This window comes from Podarcis bocagei, assembly GCF_964188305.1.
Source record: "Podarcis bocagei genome assembly, chromosome: 16".
In the NCBI taxonomy this organism is placed as follows: Eukaryota; Metazoa; Chordata; class Lepidosauria; order Squamata; family Lacertidae; genus Podarcis; species Podarcis bocagei.
Window position 1 is genome coordinate 30,946,745 of NC_138142.1, and position 7,703 is coordinate 30,954,447.

The following is a 7,703-nucleotide window of genomic DNA, read 5'->3' on the forward strand; positions in this document are numbered from 1 at the left end:
TCTTTGCCACAGCTATTCCTACATTAGGCGATTCACCAGAGTGATCGAAATGCCCCCCCCCCAGCCTCTGTAAGTATTGTCACATGCCACCCCAATCTCCTAGTGGTGCAAGATTCCAGGGGTTCCAGGCATTTACCCAGGGTTTGTGTCTCCTTTTGGAGTGAGGCACAGCAGTGACTGTAGTGTCTTTATGATATATGGTTTGTTAACACATATGAAGGTAAAGGTGAAGGACCTCTGGACGGTTAAGTCCAGTCAAAAGCGACTATGGGGTTGCAGCACTTATCTCACTTTTAGGCCGAGGGAGCCGGCGTTTGTCCACAGACAGCATTCCAGGTCATGTGGCCATCATGACTAAACCGCTTCTGGCAAAACGGGACACCGTGACAGAAAGCAGAGCGCACGGAAACACCATTTACCTTCCCACCACAGTGGTACCTATTAATCTACTTGCACTTTTGGTGTGCTTTTGAACTGCTAGGTTGGCAGAAATTGGGAGGGCAATGGGAGCTCACCCCGTCGCAGGGATTTGAACCACCGACCTTCTGACTGGCAAGCCCAAGAGGCTCGGTGGTTTAGACCACAGCACCACCCACATATGTACAACCTGAGCCTATGATGGAGGGGTTCGCAGCATTAACACTCCCAAAGAGTCTTGTTTCTTCCATAGCCACAGCCTTGGTTTCCAGAAGAGGAGTAAAAAATGTACGATATCCACCCTGAGAGGTCTTTGATCCAGTAGACCAGCCTCCACTGTTGGGACTGCAGATCACAAATTCAATAAATAATAATATTCCATGTCAGTTGATCTGCCAGAGCTTTCCACTGTTGTTATTAAAGGTTGCACTGTGTATTTTTTTAAAAAAATGAATCCCATGTGTTTTTCTATAAATGTGTGCTTATTATAATGCATGTTTTTTGTTTTGTTTGTTTACCTTTGCTCATGCCCTTAAATATGTTACACATCGCTTGGAGACCTTTTTGTGTAACAAATGTCTAGCATGTCTGGGAAGTCCAATAAATAATAATAACAATAAAGCTATTTCAAAGGGTCCTGCGGTGGGGGGGGGGGGTGCTGTAGCTCAGGGCTGGGGAACCTGTACCTCCAGATGTTGTTTGACTGCAATTCCCATCAGTCACACTGGTCGGGGATGATGGGAGTTGTAGTCCGATGTCTGGAGGGGGCACCAGGTTCCCCGACCCTACTCTGGGTGGTAATGCGCATCGATTTGCCAGCTTCAAAATGTGGTACACCAGCCTTTCAAGGCTGGAGTCATTCTGCTGAAGGAGGGCCCTGGACCTCTGCCCCCAAAGTCCTGTGCTAACAGCATCACAGAATTGTACAGCTGGAAGGGTCCTCTAAGGCTCAACTAATCCAACCCCTTGCATAGGAAGAGGGAACACAGAAAGCACTGGCCAGATGGTCATGGTTCTCAGTGACTGCTTGAGTATCTTTCTTCTTTTTGTCAGGATGTGTCACGGTCAAGTCTACAGGCGATCGAAGTCCCGGCTGAGGACGTCGGGACCGGGGGCAAGATGGCAGGGTGGGAGCAGGAATGAGAGTCCAGAAGCCAGAGGTCAGGAAGCAGGGAGTCATGAAGTCAAGGGTCCGAGGGTTGAGAAGCAAGGAGTCAAGGAGCTGAGGGTCCGAGGATCAGGAAGCAAGAAGCCAAATGCAGCAAGGCAGGAAGCGTGTTGCTGTGGCAAAGAGCCGAAGGGAAATGCTGACCTTATATCCCTTCCCGGCTCTTGCCACAAGGTGCAGTGAGTTACCAAGCAGCCTCACCTATGCAGCCGCGCCTTACCTCTCCAGAACAAACTTAGGAAGGCCCCAGTCCTGCGAAGCCCTACTGGTCACAGGGCCTGGCTCCTGCATGCACTCCTGACAGTGGAATTGGCTAACCTTTGAATAGATAGAGGGAGTATGTGTCAGGGTCTGAAGATGAGGACTGGGGAGTGCATTCTATGGGAGACCAGCTTCTCTCCGATGGAGAGCTGGAGGTGGAAGAGGTCTCCTCCCCCCCTTATCCACAGCGTGTTCAGAAGCAGAGAGAGAGAGATGGAAACTGAACAGCTTAGGAAGGAGTTATGTGATAATGACAAGGGAGCAAGAAGGGAGGGGGCAGCTGGTCAAGACATCACTTGAGAGTGTGCCCCCCCTCACCACGGACTCGGAGGTCCTAGCATATAAGGGAGCAAAGGAGGCAGAAGGGGGAGGAACTTCCCGTTGGTGCCTTAACTGCTGCGAAAGTCAGGAGGAGGATTTAGAGTAGCCAACTGGCCTCCTTGTGGAGGGCTGTATATTTGTGCTTGCAACATGAGGCTGTAATAAAAGGAATATAAATCTATCAAGTGCTCGTTAATTCTTATCTGCAAAATTACCAAAGAGGGAGGAGGACTCTCCACACCTGGCAGTGAGAGAGATTTGTTGAAAGCAGTAGCAGGGAGCTTTGGGTCTGAGGTCCAAATGTAGGCCTCCAGGCTGCTCAATCTGGCCCTCAGGATCCACCCCATACCATCTCCTCTCTCTGCAGCCCTCACTGGCTATTGTTTTGCAACAAAGTGTTTTTACCTGGCTGGAATGTGTCCTTGAACTCTGATAACGCCTCTTGCTTGTCTGAACAGAGGACACGGAGGTTTGCATGAGTGCGTACAAACTAGCCTACTGTAGAAAGGGAATATTTACATCCATTGCCCTGCCCAGTTTTACCTCCAACCCTGTCCATGATAAGAAAAGACGAGAGGCTTGCAGGATCTGGCCAACAGCCTTCTGGTCCAGCACCCTGGTCAACCAGAATGACCTGAGTGCATCATTGGCATGCAGCATTTGAAATGTTTCACAGAAGGGAATGTGCTTCTCCTCCTGATTCTAAGAGACCACACCTCATCTTGGAAGGGGAGCAAGAGTAGGTGACAGAGATAGCGCAATTCACCCGGTGATCTTCCAGGCTGAGTAGGGATTTGATGCTGGGGTCCCTTGGTCCTGCTCCCACACTCAAACTGACTTGTTTGCAAGGTGCGAACACGGGTGAAAATGTGCATGGAAAACTGTGGCCTGGATTTGCATCGTAGAAGGAGCTGCAGTCAGATTTGCAGGGTGCTTACATGTCATGGATTGGCTGGGTGGAAGAAGGCTCAGAGCTGGGGGGGGGAGACAATGATGCGTGGTCAGAGGGAGAAGAGGGAGCCTGCTGGAAGGTGGAGATGTCAGAAGCTGTAGAGGCAACAGGGTTTAGTGAGCAGGGAGAGTGTGTGGCAAAGAGAAGTCCAGAAGCAGAAGAGGAGAGAGGTCAAGAGGCTGAGATGAATCAGGCTGGTGAAGAAGCCAGGAGATCTCCCCATCCTGCTATGACTAGCTCCCCTGTCCCCTGGTTTCCCAGAACCCAAAGAGGTATGAAGAGGGAGGAGCGGAGACAGGTGTGCCAGCAGAGTCTCAGATTGCTTAGGAAGGACCCAGGAGTGAAGGAGACATAGGCAGTTATGGGAAGGCGGGGACTGTCAGTGCCCACAACTGCCTCATAGGGGCAAGATCTACTGGGAAGAGTTGCTGTGCTCATTAGGCTGGGCACTATTGAGCAGCTCTTATTTCTTCTAATAAAGAGTTAACTCTATGTTTCTGAATGTGCTGGAAGCCGCCCAGAGTGGCTGGGGCAACCCAGCCAGATGGTCAGGGTATAAATAATAAAGGTATTATTATTATTATTATTATTATTATTATTATTATTATTATTATTATTATTATTGGCTTCACTTACTTAGTGTAATTTATTGCTGGCCCACTCCTGACACCTGCACCTGACATTACATTGCTTTAGGAACTCATGGTCTCCTGTATGCTTCCTTTTGAGATCCTCGCATCTGCTTAACCTGTACCAAAATTGTCGGTGGGGGACTTGTTTTATCCTGTGAAGGGCTGTGGGTGGTCGAGACTCCCTGCCTGAAACCTTGGAGATCTGCTGCCTCTCATTGTGGACACCACAGAGCTAGACAGGCCCCATGGTTTAACTTGGCCTGACTTAGTATGCACCTTGTTGTTGTTGTTCCACTGCACAGAGAACTGCCTAAAGGCACATAGGGAATTTCAGCAAGAGCCAATCTCCATCCGTCCCCGAGCCATTTTGCATAAAAGAACATCAAGGGCTGTAATAATATTTTTAGATGCGCAGTACATTTGTTTAATTATTCTACACCAACTGTTGATAGGATTTGCATAGTGCTTAAAATAACCCCAAATCACTGATTCTAATCTACACCGTCTCTGCTCGCCGGATGAATGAGCTACAGTCTTGCTCAGATCTGCTCTCCAGACCTTCGATATCTAGGAACTCCTGTTTCGCACAGAATAGCTTGCAAAGAAGATGAGGCCTTGCATTCCAGCTTGGTCACGATTCGGGATGCTTATTTGAATTTGCTTGCAGAGTGGCTGCTGTCGTGCAAAATGCTCGCTTTCACTCAGCAGACAGACCGCTTGGAAATCCTTACTCAAATGGCACCGTATATAAGCACTCTGGCAGACCACGTTTTGGAACGTTTATCTCAATTAGCTAATGGAGGAGTTGTAAAACATGCAGAGCACGTTCTCGGCCACCGAACCACAGCCCTTCATTTGAATGATCAACAAGTTCAAGGCAGCATAGGTTTATTCAATAGGAAGTCCCACGGGGTTCAGTGCTGGGTGTGGCAAATCTGGCAACATTGGGATTCTCTTGGTTTCTCACTTTTCCAGTCTTAAATTCAGTCCTCTGCATCTCTACATCAGGTTGAGCATCTCCACCCCCCATCGTTCTGCCCGGACGCTGAGGTCCAGCGCCGAGGGCCTTCTGGTGGTTCCCTCATTGCGAGAAGCAAAGCTACAGGGAACCAGGCAGAGGGCCTTCTCAGTAGTGGCACCCGCCCTGTGGAACGCCCTCCCATCAGATGTCAAAGCTATAAATAACTACCTGACATTCAGAAGACATCTTAAGGCAGCCCTGTTCAGGGAAGTTTTTAATCTGTGATATTTTAGTGTATTTTTTGTTTCTATGGAAGCCGCCCAGAGTGGCTGGGGAAACCCAGCCAGATGGGTGGGGTACAAATAATAAATTATTATTATTATTATTATTATTATTATTATTATTATTATTATTGAGGTCTTTGTGAAAATTCACGAGCATCTTAGTACAAATTTCTCCTAATGTACACCTTTTTGCAAAGCAATTTTGGTATGTCACTTTCACTAATATATGCATTTTTTCTGCACATTTTTACCCTGCTATGTGCATTTTTGGTATACATTACAATGATACCTGTAACCGCTTCAGGTTACAGATGCTTCAGGTTACAGACTCCGCTAGCCCAGAAATAGTACTTCGGGTTAAGAACTTTGCTTCAGGATGAGAACAGAAATTGCGCAGCAGCGGCGTGGCGGCAGCGGGAGGCCCCATTAGCTAAAGTGGTGCTTCAGGTTAAGAATACTTTCAGGTTAAGAACGGACCTCCAGAACGAATTAAGTTCTTAACCCCAGGTACCACTGTACTTGGCTGGATAATTGCATTGTGAAAATTCAGAGAAGTGCAAATCTCAAAGGGTGGCTGTGTTTTGGTTTGCATGTTGCTTCAGGGAGTGCCAAATTAGGCAGGTTCGCCTTTAAATGTGAACTGAGTCAAATTTCTCCTCCATCTGTAGTTCAGTAGGACTTTTTCGCAGGTATAAGCTGCTCAGGGTGTCTGAGGCAACCTAGTCAGATGGGCAGGGTGCAAGTAATAAATTATTATTATAGGGTCCCAGAATTAGGCTGCAATCCTGCACTCAGCTGCTGGGGAGTAAATCTTATTGTGCACAATTGGATTCACTTCCCAAGTACAGTGGTGCCTCGCAAGACGAAAAGAATCCGTTCTGTGATTCTCTTCGTCTAGCGGTTTTTTCGTCTTGCAAAGCAAGCCCATTGACGGATTAGCGGATTAGCGCTATTAGCGGCTTTTAGCGGCTTATCGGATCAGCTGATAAGCGGCTTAGCGGCTTAGAAAAAGGGGGGAAGGGGAAAAAACTCGCAGGAACTCGCAAGACATTTTCGTCTTGCGAAGCAAGCCCATAGGAGATTTGTTTTGCGAAGCACCTCCAAAACGGAAAACTCTTCCGTCTAGCGAGTTTTCCGTCTTGCGAGGCATTCGTCTTGCGGGGCACCACTGCAAGTATGCATCTTGGACCTGAGGGTTTCTTTCATTTGAGTTTGGCTGCTGTCGAATATGAAAATGTGGTGCAATGGTAAGAGAGCTGGAGAGAGCAGGGTTCGAATCCCCACCCAGCCATGAAGACCACTGGGTGACCGTGAGGGGCAGCCACTGTCTCTCAGCCCAATCTCCCGCACAGGGTTGTTGTGAGGATAAATTGAGGAGGGGAAAGGAGAGTATATAAATGTAATAAATAAACATTTAAACCACAATCACACCATGTTAAACAGCTGAGGCTCCCCCCCCCCCGAGAATCCTTGGGGACTGTAGTTCATTAAAAGTGCTGAAAGTTGTTAGCAAATGCCTAAATTCCCAGAATTTCCCAGGAAGAATTGATTGTTAAATCAATCCTGGGTGAGAGAAAAGAGAATATGCCTCTTCTACAATGACACCTTCTGAAATACTTTAGAACTGCTTTTTGGACTACAACTCCCATCATCGTTTGCTAGCAGCAACAGGGGTCAGGGATGATGGGAACTGTAGTCCAAAACCAGCTGGAGACCAAAGTTTGGGAAACCCTACTTAAAAAGTAACGTCCAACAATAAAATGTGCTCCTTTTATTCTTTGGAGCAATTGGGTTCTCTCCTATGCAAATTTGATTGACTAACTCATTCATTAAGGGACGAAAATTCTTGCTGTTCTTGTTAATCTGGTGAAAATGTGAATGTCAGTGTGCATATTTGTATGAACTGCATATTTGTCTTAAAGCTACCTCCATTGTTCTTCCTTGTCAGGGACTGTGTGGAGGAGCGCGGCACAGATGAGGAATGGTGGGAGCCTCTCCCTCCCCCTCCTCCGGATCCGGATCCTGAATTTTCCCAGGAGCAGGAGGACAGTATAGATTTGGAACAGTGGTTTGCAGAGGGACATAGTTCAGAAGACCGAAGTTGGGAAGAACTGGGTGGTGAACAACTAGGAGAAGAAGACCTGGGAGAGTGAGAGTTAACAGAATCTCTTTCACTGGAAAGCCTCCATCGGCTCAGCACAAGGTCACGAAGAGCAGATATGGTGGCAGCACAGAAAGCACCGTGGTTGTGAGATCAGGTTGCAAGACACAGAAGTGACATGGGTGACTAGGGGTGAAGTGGGTGGAACCCTTAATTGGGAGCACCTCCATTCCGATGAATGGATTCTTTGTTTTCTTTTGCTGTGATCATTAAAATCTCTCGCTGGTAAGAGACTCCTTTCGCTTTGTTCTGCTTATCTACTGCCAAAGGTGGGGGGGGGGAGGAAGCTTGAGTCCCTGAAGCCTGACATTCCTCCACTGTCATAGGCAGTATGTCTCTGAATACCAGTTCTTGGGAATTGCAAGTGGGGAGAAGGTCGTTGCACTCAGATCCTTTTTGCAGGCTTCTCAGGGTCACGCTGTGAGAACAGGATGCTGAATTAGATGAGCTGTGGGCCTGATCCAGCAGGCTCTTCTTATCTTCTGATTACTGTGATCCTGCTCCATAGAGCTGGCCACTCCCTGCCTTTTGGACCACTCTCTGGAG

At 47.8% G+C, this 7,703-nt stretch overlaps 1 long non-coding RNA gene across 1 annotated transcript; it reads left to right on the forward strand.

Annotated features, from left to right (window-relative positions):
• Window positions 1-4,768: 4,768 nt before the first annotated feature.
• Window positions 4,769-7,386, forward strand: LOC308575532. Its single transcript, XR_014002863.1, has 2 exons — window positions 4,769-5,843; window positions 6,172-7,386. It is a non-coding gene; the product is annotated as an uncharacterized lncRNA (long non-coding RNA).
• Window positions 7,387-7,703: the final 317 nt, after the last annotated feature.